The 18,919-nt window shown below is 42.6% G+C and overlaps 1 protein-coding gene across 13 annotated transcripts in view; it reads right to left on the minus strand.

Moving 5' to 3' along the window:
- Positions 1-16,814, minus strand: part of PER2 (period circadian regulator 2) — a 50,216-nt gene extending 33,402 nt beyond the window's left edge. Inside the window, exons 1-4 of one of the 13 annotated variants that reach the window (XM_071437139.1) lie at positions 16,697-16,814; positions 8,107-8,163; positions 7,187-7,250; positions 5,061-5,225 (exon numbers count right to left, since the gene is read on the minus strand). The gene's annotated coding sequence lies outside the window, so the exon portion shown is untranslated. Of the gene's footprint in view, positions 1-5,060; positions 7,163-7,186; positions 7,251-8,106; positions 8,164-15,587; positions 15,745-16,381; positions 16,484-16,696 lie in introns of those variants that run through there. The other 12 variants (XM_071437142.1, XM_071437136.1, XM_071437138.1 and 9 more) reach the window with 12 other exon arrangements.
- Positions 16,815-18,919: the final 2,105 nt, after the last annotated feature.

Raw genomic sequence — 18,919 nt, forward strand, 5'->3', positions numbered from 1 at the left:
TAATTCATGCCATCACAAGCAGAATTCAACTACTTCTTAATTACAGTACACTATAAGCTTCTCTTGGCCTATCAGCTTTAGCCACACCATGCTATAAATGTCTTAAAGCCAATCAACTAAAATTACTTCTCATGAGTCCTACTCCAATGCATCTTTGATAGTTCTATTTGTGAAAAATGCGTATTCATGATTGGCTTTTTGCAAATATTAAAATGAATATTATATGTGTTATGTTAGAAAGTTATGCTGCATTAATTTTATTAAGTAGTGTGTTAAATATAGTTTTAGGTTATAACATAATGTTAAAATAGAAACTATGCTATGTAGGATACTTTTTTAAATAAAGGACTTGCACCAGATAGCAGCCCCAGGACACCTGAATCTTTCAGAGAAAGAGAATTTATTGCCCCATTATCAAAACACAAACTTCTTCCTGCCTGCTCAGTCCTGAAAACGCCTTAGGATTCAGAGGAGGAAGCTGACACTGCCCAGACAGAATCCTGTGTTGGAATGGAATTTATGCATCATGGATGAGGTGTACGAATATGCAACAGGCTGTTGATTTTAAGGGTTAATCCTCTGTTAATGTGGGTCCTTGCTCAGGCTTATGTTGCCCAGAAAAAGGCACCCAGACTGTCCATAACTCTTTGTTTTTATTGTCTTGTATTGTCCTAATCCAAATTGTCCAAATTATTATTACTCTAATTATATCAGTATTTTTATAACCATTTCATTACTATTAAACTTTTAAAATTTTAAAAACAAATGATTGGCGTTTTTCACATATTTCCTAAAGTACTTTATTTTATTTGTAAGGCCATCTTGTAGGATTCTCTACAAATTCATTTCACACCTAAATGTTCTGATCCATTTGCACCCAGGGGATGCTCTTCCCACTGCTGTGTAAATCAGAGCAAGTCTGCTTAAATAACTGCAACCAACCACTCTCCAAAGCCATTTCCCAGTGTCATTGATCCTGTTATTTCTCAGAGGACACCCAGGTTGTAAAGCTCGATGGAGAGTTCCATGAGTGAAGGTAATTAACAGTAATTAACCCCATCACAGTTCAAATGAAGCTTTAAGAAAAAAATGCACTCACAGCATCACCTTAAAGGAGGCCTGAGGTCTACAAATGTAAGGCAAGATCTACAATTTCTCATCCTATAGTCTGTACCAAACTGTGGAGTTTCTTCCTGTTTTCCTGACAAAATGCTGCTTACTTAGAAAGAGCTTTAGATACATGAGAAAAAAAATATTGCCATAATCAAAACACCACTGTATCTGTTAGGAAATTATGTTTTCTTTAGAGATACAGGAAAAGAGCTCTCACAAATTAAAAAACTAAAAAAACCCCAACTTTGGGCTGCTATATTTACTCCTATAAAGAAAACTATGTAAATCACTACTATAGGTTTATAAGCATGAACTACCAAAGACAGAGTCTCAGAATAGCCCTAAATTCTCTGAAGGTAATTAGTCCAATACAGCAGTAATGCAGTAAAATTGTGCTATTTATAGGAAGAGCAATGATTGTGCCACAGCTTTCCTCCTCTGATGCAAATATTTTGGTTTTTACTCTTTAGGCACAAGAAACCTCTTCTCCTGAATTCTGATGCCAGAGAGGATTACATGGGCTGTAGTATTTCCAGCCATAAGAATTGTTCACAAATACTTTTTTGACACGACCTTTCCTTGGAAAATTATTTTCCCAAAGTATTTTTTGTAATCTTTGGAAGTCTAAGAGGCAATGAAAATGAAATTCACCAGTTAAACCACTGGTGAATTATTTTTTCCACCTCCAAATATCATCTATTGTCTCATCTCCTCCCTTCTTTCCATGACACCCAGGCTAGCTTCTGCCAGGTATTTGTAGGAAACTTCAGCAGTGTTTCCTTAGGTGGGAGAGAATTGTTCCCAAAATAAATAAATAAATCTGTATGCTATCCAATAACTTTTGAGGAATTTCCTGTAATTCCTGAAACAAGAGTTGATTGATTCAATGACAGTCAAGCTTTCAGGGTTTTAAAAAACATTTTTATTTTAAGCAATGAGTACAAATTAAGAGTTACCAACATAAAAGAAATAGATACTGACCCTTAGGAAACACTATGTGAATTTTTTTCCTCTTGATACCTGGCAGAAATTTGTGTCAAGAAGCAATTCAGTCGTGTTACTTCTGGTTCTAACTAAGAAAATGCCAGAACTTCTGCAGCTTTGTTCACACCTAATAACTACATTATAGTGACTACAATTTGGATCACAAAGACAATCAAACCAGAAAAAAAAAAAAAACAAAATAAAAAGAGTATTTGAGTAATGGAGAAAACATAAGTTTGTCATCTTTAAAGGTATGTTTCAAAAAGAACTGGCTCAGCATGAGCTGGAATGGTTTTCTTAGCCAAGACTGGAAGATTAACGTCACTGAAAGTCAGTCTTGCACAAAATCTCTTCAGTTTCAAAATCTCAAAAGCCTCAGTGCCAGAGGCACATAGCAGAGTAAGGAATACAGGAAGAGTGAAGAGGAAGGAACAAGAAAAATATTATTATAAACTTGTAAGAGCTTCTGCAGAAAGGGAAGCCTTTCTAAGACAAGACTTTACCTCTTTGAGAGAATGTTGGTGCTTTTTTAATTTATAATGTGATGTTAATGTATGCCCTAACTTTGGAGACATGGTCTTAGAAGAGACAGGAGTAATTGTGCAAAAAGCTCAGGCTGGCAATAACCCTCCAGCACGCTCTGCAATTTAGATAAGAAGAGATGCAGCTGGCCAGATTCACTGTGAGCACAGAAAGGCATTTAAGTGGAACATCTGCATGCAGACACCAGCACTGTGTGAACACTTCAGGAGCACAGACGGTCAGACAGCACAGAGAGATTAATTATCTTTGAAACTAATCTCAGGGAAAATGACATAATAAATTGCACATATTCATCCCACTCATATGCTTGAATAAATGCCCAATCACTAACCAAACAACACTGGAAGGCAAAAGCTTGCATGTTTTCCCAGTGTGAGGTTCTCTCTTGCTACCAGTTTGAGGAAGGTAATTACATCCCATATCGACTTCAGTAAGATCTCAACATGGAAACACAAAGAGCTCTTTTAGGTTTGATATCAAAAGAAACCAGGTTTTTCTTTCTTTTCTGCTTCACCTTCTAAACTTTTAAGGGATGTCTATTTTGACTCTATAAATAAAAACTTCTATAAAATTAAACTGGCACCAGCTAAGCTTAATTTTACAGCAACTGGCTCACAAAACCCCATTCTATTGCCTCTGGCAAAGACTAGAGCTCTCTAAGATCCTGATGCAGTGTGTGAAAGGTACCAGAATTCCACTGAGCACTAAGGACAAATGCAGGCATTGATTTGCCAGGTTAGATATGCAGCAAAGGTCTTCTGGTTATTCATTACCTACAGTTGCTCCTTTATTCTGCAGTAAGACAAAGGAAACAGCCTGAACTTGAACATGGCCAAAAAACCACACCAAAATATGTACGGGCAAATGCTGAAAGAAGTAATTGAGCTTGTTTTTGAAAAACACCCTTAAGAAGGGTTGTAGAACATGAAGGAGGCAGATTTCTTCTGAAACAATAACTTTTAACCCAAAAATCTTGTTTCAGCAGAGATCTGGTTATATTCAGAGAACATTTTTCCAGATTTCCTTTCACACAAAAAAGATCATGTTTAGTACTGCTATATAAAGGAAACTAACTGGTATATAAAGGAAACTAACAATCCAGAGTCAAAATTATCCAATTCAAGAACTGAGGAAGAGGCAAATATCTCATGATTTGAGTCTAAATTCACAACTACTATCAACTTAGTCCAAATATTCCCAAAAAAAGCAAAAACCAAACTACATTTTATGCCTAAAGGCACGTCAATATTCAGGTACTCTTAACTGTCCTAGAACCTATGAGAGACATTCCTAATGTTCAGGTTTAAATTTTACTGAAGATCTTGTCAACAACAAGGGCTTCCAAATGTCTTCTGGATTTTTGCTTTGCAAAATGATAACAGTTTTCTTATTTAGATGACAAAAAACTAGCAAGGGTTTAGTCAGATCATGCAATTCTAGATATGATTGAAAATTAACATCTACAATGAATGCATTCTCTCTGTGCAATTAGACAATAATCAAATGCTTGGGAGTCAGAAAACGTTAAGAAAAAATGTTGGAAAACAAACAATAATCCAAGAAGTGACTTGTTCAACTGTGCAACTTCAGCATTGAGAGCTTTGTGTTTTCTGGCAAGAACAATGAACTGAATACCTTCACTAGGACTTTTCTAGGAAGGGGGGAAAGAAAAGATGGCAATATTCTCAGATTATAGGAAACAATAAGAAAGATGCTCAGTAATTTCTTGCAAGATTTTTTTAGTTAAAAAAAGAAGGGGAACTTTTTTACTAGATTACTCACTCCAAGTAATCATGAACAAGTTTTGCTCTTTTTTTAAACAAGCAATGAGATGTTAATGTCAGTAAAATTATCAACATCTAGTATACCACAAAGGCTCCCATAAAATCTCAATTTCACAATATTCATTTCACAACTTTTTGATCAGGATTCACCTTTCAGCTCAAGAAAATCCTGAACACAAGCCTCTTATTTGTCTTATAAGGGTCATCTTCATTAACCACTGCTTTCAGCTGCCACTTTACAAAGGGAACTGATCAGGACACAGCCTTGTTCCAGAACCATCCGAGTGCCACCCTGAATTTATAGCAGCACCTACACAGGAAGAAGTCAGCATCAGATCAGGGCCCTGGCATCCACAGTGAGGATGCTTCCAACCAGATTGTTTCCTTGCTGAAGCAACTCAGACCTAAATTTAAGAATAAGTATGGTTTAAGGCTAAAAAATGTTTTTGCTTAAAATAAGGCAACTCCCCATTCATACCCAAAACACTGCTCTGAATGAGTACATATATATGACTGAAGCCCCAGTTTAAAGATAACAAACACAGAACAATATATTTTCTGCATAAGCTTTAGAGGAGCAGGAGGGGAAGCATCTTTCTACTAGCATGAATCATAATAATGATGTGTGTTTCTTACCTGTTTTTTCTACAGGTGAAAAGGTGGCAAAAGTGTTTATCAAGCTCCCTCCCAGCTAGCATCAAAAGCATGAGGTGCCTAGGTCCAGAGTCTCCCACATGCATTTAATTCTTGTCTCATCCTCTTCTACTGGAAATCTTTGACCATTACAGAGTCCGGACACCTCTATAACTATAAAATATAAAAGAAATACCTGGGCCCCCCAACAGTGTCCTCTTCAAACAGATACCAGAGAGATGCTCACAGCTATGTCACTCCTATGCAGATAAATGTTGGTTAAACATGAAACTGTCATACAGCAAAGGAAGAAGACACAAATTTGCATTTTAAACACTTTTGCTCTGAAATAAGGTCTTAAAGAGTTTTAAAGCAATAGCATGTTCTGCACTAGATAAAATAACCCTTAGGATTCACAATTAGAATGGTATCACAGTGTGTACAGTCTGCATGGGCTGACACAGCCCCTGGGAACACGGGGTTGGCCTCCCCAGCAGGGCACAGAGCCACGTGCCTGATGTGCTCTGGTCAGCAGGAGCTCCAAGTGCTCATCAAGTTTGGCTGCAATATCATTTTATGGTTCTCTGTCCCAGTAGGATTGGTAAGAGCATTAAAGATTTTACCAGGCATTTATCAAATTTCGTTTCACACAATGATTGAGATCAAAAGAGCCTTCTGGAGGTTCCTTGCCCAACTCCCTGTTCAGGCAAAGTCACTTAGGAGCAGGCTGCTCAGCACCAACAGATGGCTTTTGGCTAGCTCCAAAAATGGATATTCCATAGCCTCTCTGGGAAATCTGTTCCAGTGCTCACTCCCTCTCACAGTAAAAAAACCTGTTTATTTATGGTCAGAAGTCTGTACTAACAAACTCCATCAACATTATTATTCTTCCTAATACAAAGTTTCTCAAGAGAGACACTGGAAATTTTAATGAAAAACAAAAAAAAAAACTGAAAGTTTTTCTAGGAAATCTAGGAAACTAAGTCTGCTGGTGCATGCCACTGCCATGTGGCACAAATAAATGGTAGAATAAAACTCAGAAGACCAACATTTGTGTGGCAGACAATTACATCATTTTAAGTGCTTCATCTGAATACGCAGAAGAAATGTTTGGAACAGTGTTCAAATCCCAAGCTAAGCACTCTGGAAGGCAGCCCATGCTAGCAAGCCTTAATTTAACATGCTGCAAACTGTTACAACTGTTGAAAGTACACTTGTGTTGGCCAGACTAAAGGAACAATTTATTCACAACATTCCGTCCTGCGTGACGTTGTGAAGCCGGTACAAGTTCTAAAATACTCAAATTATGATAGAAATCTCTATGCACTGGCTCTTGAAATGTTTTGCTTCTGTTTTTATCATCAACTGATAATACAGGATTTAAATTATAGGCTTTTTCTCTGACCAGGAGAAGCATTAGAAATTGCTGTAGCCAGAACTACTTGCAGATTTCACAGTTTTTAGCCTGAACATTGAAAATGTGGAATGTTCTTTCAGCACCAGTTAAATCCTTGTTTAAAGACAGCTCTTGCAATTCCTTTACACTAACTCAACTCCCTGTAAAATTTCGATTAAAAAAAAGTTAAAAAGGTTTGCAAAAGTCTAAGTTTGGAGATATACTCACAGTGGCACAGCATGTACCATTTTAATTGTGCATCACATTGGTTTCATGTATTTAACACATTTAAGACATTAAAACATCAAGAAAAATAGTCCTTGTAAACTACTAAAAATTCTCATGGTAAGCCTTTCTGCAATTTAATGGAAAGTAAGGCAAATCTACACCAAAAGGATTTTTATCAGAAACAAAATGCCTGGTTTGAATGACTTGTACTTAAACAGTCTGAACAGAATTAGAGGCAGCCCATTTTACCTGTTTTCTATTATTTTTCAGAGGAAATGTACAGGTGATTGAGTATGCCCAAGTCCCAAAACACTAAAAGACTTCATCTACATATGGCATCTCCAGTAAAGTGTTTTCCACAGAAGGAAATCTAATTTGTTCAGTTCCCAAGCAAGACAGAACTTGTGACATTTCCTCATTTCCTTCCACACTGACATAACTCTATTCTAAGCACAGAAGATTTCAGATACTAGAAAGGAGTGAAAACCCTGCTGTAGGAACACACCTGTGATATGGGAGGCAAACCAAGCTGAACCAGCTTCACTTTCTGCAGAGAGCTGAAGTCACACCTGCAGCATTGAACAGAGCCAGCTGTTAGAACCCATTCAGATCACATTTTCCAACCACAGAAAAACAGGATTGGTCGGGTTTTTTCCTCAATCATTTAGACTGAACAGACATTGTAGTGCTAATCCTCAAAATCTCAGTTACAATTCCATCTGTACTGCAATATCACAGTACTATCCACATCATCTGTCTTTCCTGTCTAGGGCCAGTACTGGGGCATCATCAGATCACATTTAATGAAAGCACATTATAAATCACAGATTACATTCCTCCACCATACTCCTTTAATTATATTTTGTTTTTTTGCTCCAATAACAGTCAACTTGTCTTTATTTTCAAAACAGAGCACAACTGACCAAAAAATAATGTTGGAAGCTTTTTGCTTTTTTAAATTCAAGTTTAGGAGCATAATATTTTCCCTTTTCTTCCTGAGCTATCATCCTAACTATCTAAGTAACAGTAGGTACTTGGTTTTCTGGACCCCAAAATTTTCCTCATAATTGAAAGTTCCTTACCACCTGCAAGAGCAATCAAAAAAATGGAAGCTATTAATAAACACCTGCACAAACAATGCAGATGCAGCACTTGGTACTGACACTACAATAAATTCCAGTTTTCATAAAGATTTAGAGAAGCCACAGCATTTCCATGTACTTCATGACTTGTGCAACAGGTCTTTGGAAATGTCAAGCCCTGAAGATCCCTATTTTTGGGTGTTCTGACACTACATTTTAAAGGAAGTACACAAAAGAGCAATATCAAAACCACAGAGACGCCTCCCACCCTCCCCAGTTCAGAGTCATTAAGAAAGAACTGATATCACAAACCACTTTCTTGGGTACAGCATCAAACACTCACCTCAATGAATGTACTAATCATGGTCTTTCCAAATCTCAAAGTGTCATCAATATATTCCTATTAAAAAAAGAAAAAAGAATATCAGGTTTTGTAAGCAACATAATTTTTTTTTATAAAAGATAAATCAAATCCATTTCATAATGCAACAGAAGTCAAATCATGCAAAATATGTCTTCCACAAGTGAAGAACTATTATAAAGACTACAAATACAAGATGAGAGGAGATGCAATCAAATTTTACTGATAAAAGTATTATTGTAACCTAACTTCTAAATTGGTTCCTTGAGTAATGCCCAGAATAATTACCCACTGAAGTCTGTTCCCTTTATAAATGTAAGAAACCAGCCCAAATTCTCACTTCTGCCAGACCAGAAATAAAGCTCACTCTACCCTTTCAGGTAAATATTCCTTGTGCTGTTAAACCCTCCACCTGTGCTCAAGACTCCACAGTGAATCTGAACTGATCATCCCTGAGAACAAATAGAAACTGTCTCTCAAATTTGTTCTTTCACCTTGAATAACAGGTGAAAGGAGGAGCCAACCTTAATTGCCAACAAGTTGGGTATTTACTATTAAAAAAAAAAAAGCAGCCTGTGCTGAGACATCTAGAGACACAAAACACCATCTCCTTCACTTGTCCCATGCTGATTTCTAGACATCCTTCTTTCCAGCTTCCAGTCTTAAAAAAGGTGCCTTCTTAAAGGTATGTAAAATTATTTGTATGCAGTGTGAAGTTTAAAAAACCCCTTATTTCCTTTGTAACCAGAAAATGCCACTGTCTTCCCAAGTTGAACTGGAGAGACAATTAAGCACAGCATCAATAATCAGAACTCTAAATTAGCATGCCAATTCTTGCTCCTTTTGAAAAAAAAAAATGAGAAAAATTATACATTTGAGATTGCCAAGTGGTGTCAGAAAAGAGAGAAAAATAATGTCCCACCAGTCATATATTTCACCTTTATTCTAGCTGAAACTAGATTTAAAAATATCTCAATACCCTAGATCAACTTTAGTATTTGCTGACATCCCCATTAAGCATATATTTGCATATCTACTACTCCTCTCCTTTAAGAAAAAGACATACTTTCACCACATTGACTGTAGTTCCAGGCTAATGCTGCCCTTCAGACATTGCTGTGGTTCACAGCCTGTTCAAAATTTCAGCCAGAATCAAAGTCCCCTTCTGGAAGATGCTGTGCCAAATAAATTCTTGTCCCATTCACATCAATAATCCACTCCAAAAAGTGCAGCAACCTAACAAACACCATGTACTTGTCCTAGGAGTTGGATGTATTAGTACTGAAATGAGAACTCAAGTCACAGGAGAACCATGGCAGAGATGTAACTGGAATCAAGTAAGGGCTTTTATACACTGAAGATCTTTGTACAATTAAAGAAACTAAGCAGAAACATAAAAGTACATGTAATAAGGTCAAGCACAAAAACTGTACTAAGATACAAAAGCTGCAAGGAATAAGGAGGATAGGAAGAAAAAAGACAAGTACTAGACATCCTCACCACCTCATCTTGTCTCCCTAAGCTTCAATTACAATCAATTGCAGGTGTTATTTAACAGTGAATTGCCTCTGTTTCAGGACAGGATGTTAGAAAGGCAATGCAGCTTTGGTTCTACTTTCTAAAAGGCAGTTCTACTTTAAAAAAAAAAAGCCATCTCCACCAAGAAATCTCTGCCCATCTCTAACTATTCTACCTGTAAGAAAAATCAAGTGTTAAGAATTCCATGGTATGCTCAAAAACAGGTGGAAGCAAAACTAAAGTCTTTCCCAGACATTTTGGCATACAGATGGATTTTCTTTCCCACCACCAAATCCTGTCAGGATCAACACTGGTACTGCTTGTACAGAACTTCTGCAGCCTGCTCACACCATATGCAGAATCTCCTCATCCTCTTGCCCAAGAAATGCCTTCTGTGTATTTCAGTCCACTCATGTAAACCACATGTTGAGTCACTACTCCTTCAGCATCCTCAAAAACATTTTCCTTCCTATTGGGAGAAAATTAAGGAAATCATGGAAAATTAAGAAAATTAAGGAAAAATGAAATCCATATTCCATGCTTATATATGTTGAGGAAGGTAAATTTAGCCTCACCTCTGATTGTGTTCTACAAGCAAAGTTGCCTACCAAAAAATATCAGAGAACTCATAAGGCTGCTCTAGGACTACCACACACTACTTCAGCAGCAGATCCCCAGCAGCTGAGAACATCTGTACAAAAACTTCTTGACTTCACAAAAGCTTTCACACACAAAAATTCTCCTAACCTGCCTTTCATACGTGGATAAGCAGGAAAACTTCAGAACACAGCTGGGCAGCTCACTGAAACTCAGTGCATTGCTGCTGTCCCTCAGGAACCCCTCACAAGGGACAGGACCAAGTCAGAGGATTCCCTACTGGTGCAAGCCCAGTGCAGCTGTGAGAAATGAAACCCTGGACATGAGAGCTCTTTTTTGGAGTAGTAATTCCTAGTTGATGTTAATGAAGTTGATAGGGTCTTAATTTGAAGTGTTGGTCTGTTGTTAAATATTGAATGTTAGAGTTCTAGGACTTGCCTTTAGTTGCCGCTGTTAAGTGTTACTATTTTACCCTGTATTTTTATCCCTTTTCCTCATACTCTGTATTTGTAGCCCTCCTCACCCCGGATTTGTATCCCTCCCTGCAGGGAACCACTTCCCTTGCTCCCAGAAGGACTTGCACCCAGACTGAATTTAAATGACAGGCTGTGGGAACTATATGAACCCTCTCAAAACAAGAAACCAGCACATCAAATATGATTTTAACCCAGCAGAACCACACTAAATCACCTACCCTTGACCAGAGCCAGATTCCATTCTGCCCCCATAATAGTTTTTATTTTAATTTTTTAAATTTTAATAGTACTCAGCTTGGAGGATACCCCTAAGCTACGAGCCAACATTGTCTTCCTAAGGACTCTGGTGAGGAGGGAAGCCCCAGCTCTGCTGAGAGACAAAGCTGCACTCCTCCTCCTCCTCCTCGTCCTAGTCCTGTGGGAGCAGCAGCAGCGTGCGCGACCCCTCGGGTTCCCCACCCAGAGCTGTCTTTAATAAAGGTCTTTTTAAAGGAGCTGCTCTCCTGGCCCTGTTTGTCACAGCTACAGCCATTCAAAGCCCCCATGTACACTGGAAGGTACCCCCAGAACACAGAGCAGAGGCCCAGAGCCTGCCCGTGTCCTGTCAGAACTCAGTGCATCCCTCTGGGTGTCCAGAGCTGCTGGGACCCCTGCCAGGGGCTCACAGACCCTGGCACACAGCCCAGAACACCTGGGGGTTTGATTATGACCCGTGGAGCAAATTACCAGCTTTGTATGAAGACCTGAAAGCCACAGAAGTTTAAATAATGTAATAATAAAATTATCACTGGGTGAAGGGGTAGATTTTGGGGTTTTTAGAATGGGGGTTTTGGGGACAAGATGGAGGGACTTGGGCATGTCCAGCCTTCCTTCTTCTTCTTCTCTATCTTCATCTTCTGCTGTGATGATGGCACTTTTGGATTGGTCTAGAGTAGAAGCTCACTGTCTAACACAGGTGATAGGTATAGGAAAGTAATTGTAAACATGTTATCAGTAGTTTGTAGTATAAAGAGATAACACCGCCCCGGGGGCGGGCAGAGCGCCGCTGTCTGTCCTGCTGAGCGCACCTCGGCTGGACAGGAGAAAAATTTTCATAGATAAGATACAACAAACAACTCTGAGACTGAGAACTGAAGAACTCCGACTCAGGCCGAAACAGAGACTTTTCCCGTGTCTCGGGGCTGCAATAAACAGCAATCCCGAGAGGTCCCAGCGGCGCTGGCAGCAGGGTGCGAGCAGGCTGCCCGAGCGTGCCTGCCGGTGTGCTAAAGCCACTTAGAGCAGCACAGCCCGGCGCGGCCACCAGGCATGCGGGGTCCCATGTGTTCGCTGCCGCCTACTACACCCAGAACGGGCTCAGAGGCACTGCAGGCATCTCCACTCGCTCTACACACACTCCAATCCCACCCTTCTCCTTCTGGTCTTCTCTGCCACACTATTTCACAAAGCAGCCTGGGGATGCAAGAAATCCCAGCAAGAGATAGCAAACCTATCACCCTCTGAACTGTGGTTTTGACTCTACCTTCTCTTTTCCAATGTCCTTTAAACATACTTGTGAAAAGTGCATATTATATGGCTCTATGCAGATATTTACCGTATGTATTTTGATAAACGTAGTCTTGTAATTAAAAGGTAACTTTTGTAGTTAAAATAAGAATTATGTTAGTGGGATTTTTTTAAAGAAAGGAATGAGGCACTTGCACCAGAGAGCAGCCCCAGGACACTTAAATCTAAAAGAATTTATTGCCCTCTTATCAGAAGAAACGAACTTCTTCCTGCCTCAAAGGTGCTGTTAGGATTAGAAGGAAGAAGTTGAGGATGACCAGACAGAATCCTGTGTTTGAATGGAATTTATGCATCATGTATGAGGTGTATGAACATGCAACAGGTTATTGTTTTTAAGGGTTAGTCCTTTGTTAACAGGTGTCATTTTTTGGGCTCGTGCTGCCCAGAAAAAGGTACCCGGACATCCATAACTCTTTTGTCTTTATTGTCTCATATTGTTCCTAATTCAATTTCTCCTAATTATTATTACTCTAATTGTATTACTGTTTTTATAACTATTTTATTACTATGAAAATTTAAAAATTTTTAAAACAAGCGATTGGTGTTTTTCACAATACTCCACTGAGAGAAGTCTCAAAAGAAACAATCCTATCCACTCACAAACAAAGCTCTAAGTGTCAGAAGGCAGAGCTCTACAAGCAAAGGCAATGTAGCTTTGGTTCTACTTTTAAAAAGTCAGTTCTACTTTAAAAAAGCCTTCTTTGCTTGCCAACAACAGCCAACAATATTCAGTCTGACCCCAGAGCAGGGGTTAAGTTTAAGGCCACAGTTCAAGCAGGAAAGCAGACAGACACTTCTTACACAGGACACAAAACAGCAGCAGAATTACTTTCAAGACCAACACTTTCTGTATTCAACTTCATCCATAACCAAAGAACAAGTAAAAGCTCTTTAGAGTAATACAACAGTATCACAAAGAATAATAGGGATATTAATTGACTCCTTTGTTGTTCTGTGCTCGACAAGCTAAGTTAACACAATGAATATTTAAGCAGTTTAAAACTTGCACTACACAGATATAACTGAATGTGGAATGCAGTAAGAAAATCCAGTTAAAAATCCCAATAATCCACCATCCTTATAGAGGAATTCTAGGCCATGCAACCAAAACTGGAGACAGAAATTCCTTTTCAGAAACACCTGATTACCTAGTAATTATGATGTGGTAATGTTATGAGTATAATACAGTGTCTACAGGACACTCATGCCAGCTATTACACAAGGCCTTGCTCAGAACATGACGTTCCTTTTAACATAGGCCAACCATAGCAACCCTATGGAAAACACTACAGTTGATCTAGACTAGTGATAATTTACTTGTTCTACTGGCTACCAGTAATCTTCTTGCTTTTAAACCACAACAAATATACCTCATCCCATGGTAACTTGCTCATTTCCTTATTCTTTGAGGAGTGAAAAAAAGATTTTTTTTTTTTTAATGCAGTAAAGCATATTCTAATACTGTAAAGATGTTAGAGAAATAAGGGTGTGGCAAGAACCCAGGAAAAAAAGAAAACTGTTTATCAGTCTGTAAGCCAAACACTTCCTGGTCATAATAAACGTCTGAAGTAGAAGAAGAATCCAGAACTCTACTGCCAATCACTTTCCCCACTTCATTCTATCTTCATACTTTGAGACTAAACTCCATCAACATCTCAGTTTACTAGAAAAGCTTATTACTGCAGGAGCATATTGTTCAGGGAGAGGCTCAAGTAAGTTTATCAAGTAAACTGTGTTGTTACTTTAATCTTATGACTAGAGGAAGAAAAACCAGACAAGGTATTATGCCAAGAGTATGCTGCCTCTTTAATGCCTCTCTGTGGAAGTCCAAAATGAGTAGCAGTAAAATGTCAAAATAAAAATTACTTGGATTTTCACTGACAGAATTTGTTTGCTAAAACGAATATAGGAAGTCTATAACAAGTCCCACCAACAGACAAATAAAGAAAAATTCCAGCAAAACCATGCATTCTTTGAATTATAAATGAAACAAAAAAAAAACTTGCCAAATCTGAAGAAGTGCACAAAAGCCAAAAACCTGCTTTCCATGCCTTTGCCTTCTGAACTTCATCAAGCCAAACCACTTCTTCACAGAACAGACCATCCTCTTTCACTGCAGTGTTTGACATTTATGACACCCAACTACAATATCTTCCTTCTACCTTGAAATACGCACTTGAAATGGCCAAAACCTCACCAAAACCAGAAAGTTTTGGTAGACTTTTTTTTTCTACTCCAGGCCAAAGGCCATCTCTTTTCCTCTATGTGTTACTAGTGAGGTGAGCAACCTGCACAGTCCAGAATCAGGACTCCACACCTCAGGACAGTGTCCTCATCACAAGACTAACATCTAGCTTTGCATGGAGCAAGGCCACAGTCCAGCCCTACAGTGAAACTTCCTCACTTTGCAGAAACAACGCAAGTTTCAGAGACAAAGGCAAAAGAGAAAGATCATAAAAGCACTCAAACACGTCCAAGCATAAGCAAGAAGGAACTTGATGTTATAGTGCAACAATGTGGGCACTCTCCCTAACATCAATCAAACTGTGGCTGAAACAATACTGGCAACTTGGAAGGTTTTCTCACTATACTAATCAGGTTTTTTACTCTACTTCTGACTTGACAGATACTCTTACCACTAGAATCATTAGAGAATTTCCACTTTTTTCCCTTTACTCATGAAAGCTATTCAATCTCAGCTGTCCAAGACAATAAATCTCAAAGTCTTGCATTTAGAAAAGAAAGATATGAGCTTACAAGGAAGATGGAGAAAGACTTCTTATCGGGGCATATGGTGACAGGATGAAAGGCAGTGGTTTGAAACTGCAAGAGGGTAGATTTACATTGGACATACGGATAAAACAGTTGGACTTAAGGATCTCAGAGGTCTTTTCCATACTTAATGGTGCTGTTTCTTTGATCCGAATCAATGCACTGTCTCAGCCAAGTTACTTTTTCACTGGACTACACTTACAAAGCACTGTAGTTTCCCAAGCACCCGATACCTCATACCGACCTCCCGGGAGGCCTTTTTAAGCTCCTATAGTACACGGAGAAATGCTGTCCCATTATGAAAATGCTTACCCTATTGCGAAAAGTCAAACTTAAAGCATCAGCTTGACTGTTACCATGCTGCTCACCTATTTGCATGAAACTGTACTTACATAAAGCGTTTTGTAATCATGCATGTAATACTATGCACCTAATGTGAACAGCAGCACAACCACACCGTCTCAAGGAACAGACCGTCCTTACAACTACGGGCACCGCAAAAAACAAATGGACAGCACCTGTTGCCTACCCCACCTGTAGCTCGCACATCTCAGCGGCGCTGAGATTCTGTTACTCGCTGCCACACAGTTCCTCCCGTGGAGCAGCCCGCCTGCCCGGTGGGGCCCAGCTCGGTGCCCCCGCGGTGCCGCTCAGCGCCCCGGGACACGCGCGCTCTCCGCCGGTTCCGCACCCCTGGCACAGACGTGGCCGCAGCCCGCGGCCAGCAGAGCTGAGCCCCGCCGGGGGACCGGGTCCGGCCCCGCCGCCTCCTCCCCCGCTCCGGGCCGGGGCCAGCGCCCCCCGTGCGCCCCTGCCCGGCCCCAGGCGGCCGCCCCTCGGAGAGCCCAGCTGCCGTCCTGGCCCCGCTGGGGGTGGGGGTGTCTGTGCCCCCACTCCCGGACGCTCTCCCGGTCCAAGGCGGGCGGGGGCCGTTCCGCACTCAGCCCCGCACCCCGCCCCGGGGAGCGACTCACAGCCGGCCGCCGCTTCCCTCGCTGCGGTTTCACGGGCAGTGGGGGGGGGCGTGTCACAGCCGCCCTTCGGAGGGAGCCCCGCGCGCCCCCTCCCCGGCGGGCCGGGGCCGGCAGCGGGACGGACCCCGCGGCACAGGAACGACCCCGCGGCACGGGAGCGACCCGCGCGCGCATCGTCCCGGCAACCGGAGAGCCCCGGCGCGAGGGTTACGTAACCTCGGCCCGGCGGGCGGGGGAGGCGGGAGAGCCCCTGTGCCCCCCGCGGCCGCCGCTCGCCGCCCCCTCCCGTCGCTCCCCAAGGGTCCCCCAGCCCCTTCGGGCCGCGGGGAGCGCGCCCGGCGGGCCCCCACTCACCGCGCGCGGCGCGTCCCGCCGGCCCCGCGCCTCCCGGCTCGGGCTTCATACGGGCAGAAACGTGACCGGCCGCCGCGCGCCCGCCCCGCCCGCGCCCCCATTGGCCGCGGCCGCATGACGCCAGCGAGACGCGCGGGCGGGGGCGGGGCGCGCGCCGCTGCCATTGGCCGCGCGGGCCGCCGCTCACTTTACATAAGCCTCACGTGTGGCACCATGTTTCCACCGACAGCCGCGGCCGCCTCCCGAGCCTGCCCCGCCGCCGGCCCGCCCCTCCCCTCCCCCGCGCCGCCGCCGCCACCACCGAGGCGCACTCACCGCCGGCCCCCGCGCCGCCTCCCGCCGAAGCTGCGGTAGCTCCGCTCGCCTCTACCCGCGCCCGCCGCCACCGCCGCTACGGGACCGCCGGGCCGGGGAGGATGGATTGGGGGGGGGGGGGGGGGGGGGGGGGGGGGGGGGGCAGTGGTCACGTGACGGCCCCAGGGAGAGCGGCTCCGCCCCCGCCCGCTCGGAGCCGCGCGTGACGTGTCGTGCGCGCGCGCGGGCAGGGACCGTTGGTGCGCGCGCGGGGCCTGGTCCGGGACCCCTCAGCGCAGCTCGGCCCGGCCTGAGCGCCCCGCCAGGGCCCCGCGCTCCCGCACAGCGCCCGGGCCCGCGCAGGCCGCGCCGCAGCCCCCGGGGTCACCCTGCCGCCGCTCGGTTCGCTTACATAAGGCAGCGGCGGCCGGATCCCATTTCCTGGTGCTGCCGCCCGCGCTGGGTGCACGCCCTGAAGTTTCGAAAGTGCCCCCGCGTATTGTTCAGGAGGCGCCGGGTCACAAAGCAAAGGGCAGCGCAGAAGAGCGTAGGGCTGCAGCTTTCTCCCGCACCGGCCCGCAGCATCAGCCTGAATGACTACAACAATGATTAAACTAAGAATTTCCGAGCTCTAAACGTACTGTTCTCGGCAACAGTATTTCCACATGGTAACATGTTACTATACGATTGCTTTCAATTCTCACTGTTTAAAGAAGTTTTTCATATTTATTAAAATAATATTTCCCCCTTGTGTTCAAGCATAATATTCAGAGACCATTGACGTTTCCCATCTCACAGTAAGGAAGAATTTAATGAATTCTTGTACATTGGTCACACAGGTTTTCGCTCAGGCCCCTGCACCATCCATCCTACACTGCTAAGAGGACCTGACCAGCTCGGTGAGATAAGCCCATAACCCATTGCTGAACACTCGGCCTGCTCCAGCCTCCACATCTTCCAAGGCTAGGCAGAGCAATCAGTAGCTGAGAAATTCATGTTGGTGTATGCGTATTCTGAGCTTCCTGTGTCTCCACTGTGGTAGATGGCTTTGCAAAGAGGGAACAGAGAATGAGCCAAAGCCACGTTCAGGCTGACAGCGTTTTGCACTCACTGCATGTGGGCAGTTGCTCCATAGGATGAAACACAGGACAGCCATCAGGGCTTCCACTGTTTATCTGCAAAATGAGGTTAATGCCGCTTCCCTCCCTCACTGCGGTGTTAAGGATAAGTCCATTAGGTACACAGATATTTATGCTTTGACTGTTACAGAAACAGCCTGCAAGTAAAGGACTGTGGAGTATTTAACTGCTGGACACAGGAGAGGGGGTGGGCAGCGGAAGCATTAGGACCAGATTCTGCAACTGGATTTGTTGCAATGAACAAGTCAGCTTACCAGGATACCATTCTTAGGTTGCACTCCTCCGAGGAGTCTAATTTTAAGATTAATCCTAATTAGGCAGTCTTTTTGTAGTTTCATCAACCCATTGTTGGTAGGCCTTCACATCCAGAATTTTACTGTCTTTTTGTAAGTTCTCTGCTTTAGGGTTAAAGGGATGTAGAATAATATTCTTGGTTTCCATGGGATGTTGTTTTTCATGTTACGTGCCAAAAATATCTGTCCCTGTCTGTGTGCTAAGGGCTGTGGTCTCTTACCACAGACTCCAACTAAGGCACTTCAACCAAAGCAAAACCTTGAGATCCACACTGTCCCCTACCCCATCAGATTACAAGTAGGAGAAGGATGGCAAAGCATGGCACTGTGTTACAGCTAAAGGAGTTCCCAGGACACACATTCCCCACTGCAGCAGGACATGCCAGTCCTGGCAGAAGAGTAACCCCCACCACCACAAACAGCCAGTTTCCCACCTGGTAACTACCAGAGGGATGACTTACCTGAGTTCTGCTTATTTTAAAGGGATACTAATCAATTGTTTCAGTCAAGCTTATGGGAAGAATTTAAAAGTTCTATTCATACCATCTTTTAGTAGTTACAGCTTTGTATTTAATGTACCAAAAACCAGGGTAAGCTGTGTTACTCAAAATGTGATTATGCACCCTGAACAAGTTCAGTCCAAATTCTGCAGCTTCCAGAAAATTGGCACAAGAGAAATCATGTGTGTAGATACAAATTATTCCAGACACCTCCAATTTGAAATAACAAGAGTGCAGGCACATGGCTTCTAAAGGAGTGAATATTGCTATTGACTTATCTACTAAGGAACAAAGCAAAATAAAATTATTGCA

This window comes from Agelaius tricolor, unplaced genomic scaffold (assembly GCF_023055355.1).
Source record: "Agelaius tricolor isolate 1412-34295 unplaced genomic scaffold, bAgeTri1.0.p SCAF_12, whole genome shotgun sequence".
NCBI lineage: Eukaryota > Metazoa > Chordata > Aves > Passeriformes > Icteridae > Agelaius > Agelaius tricolor.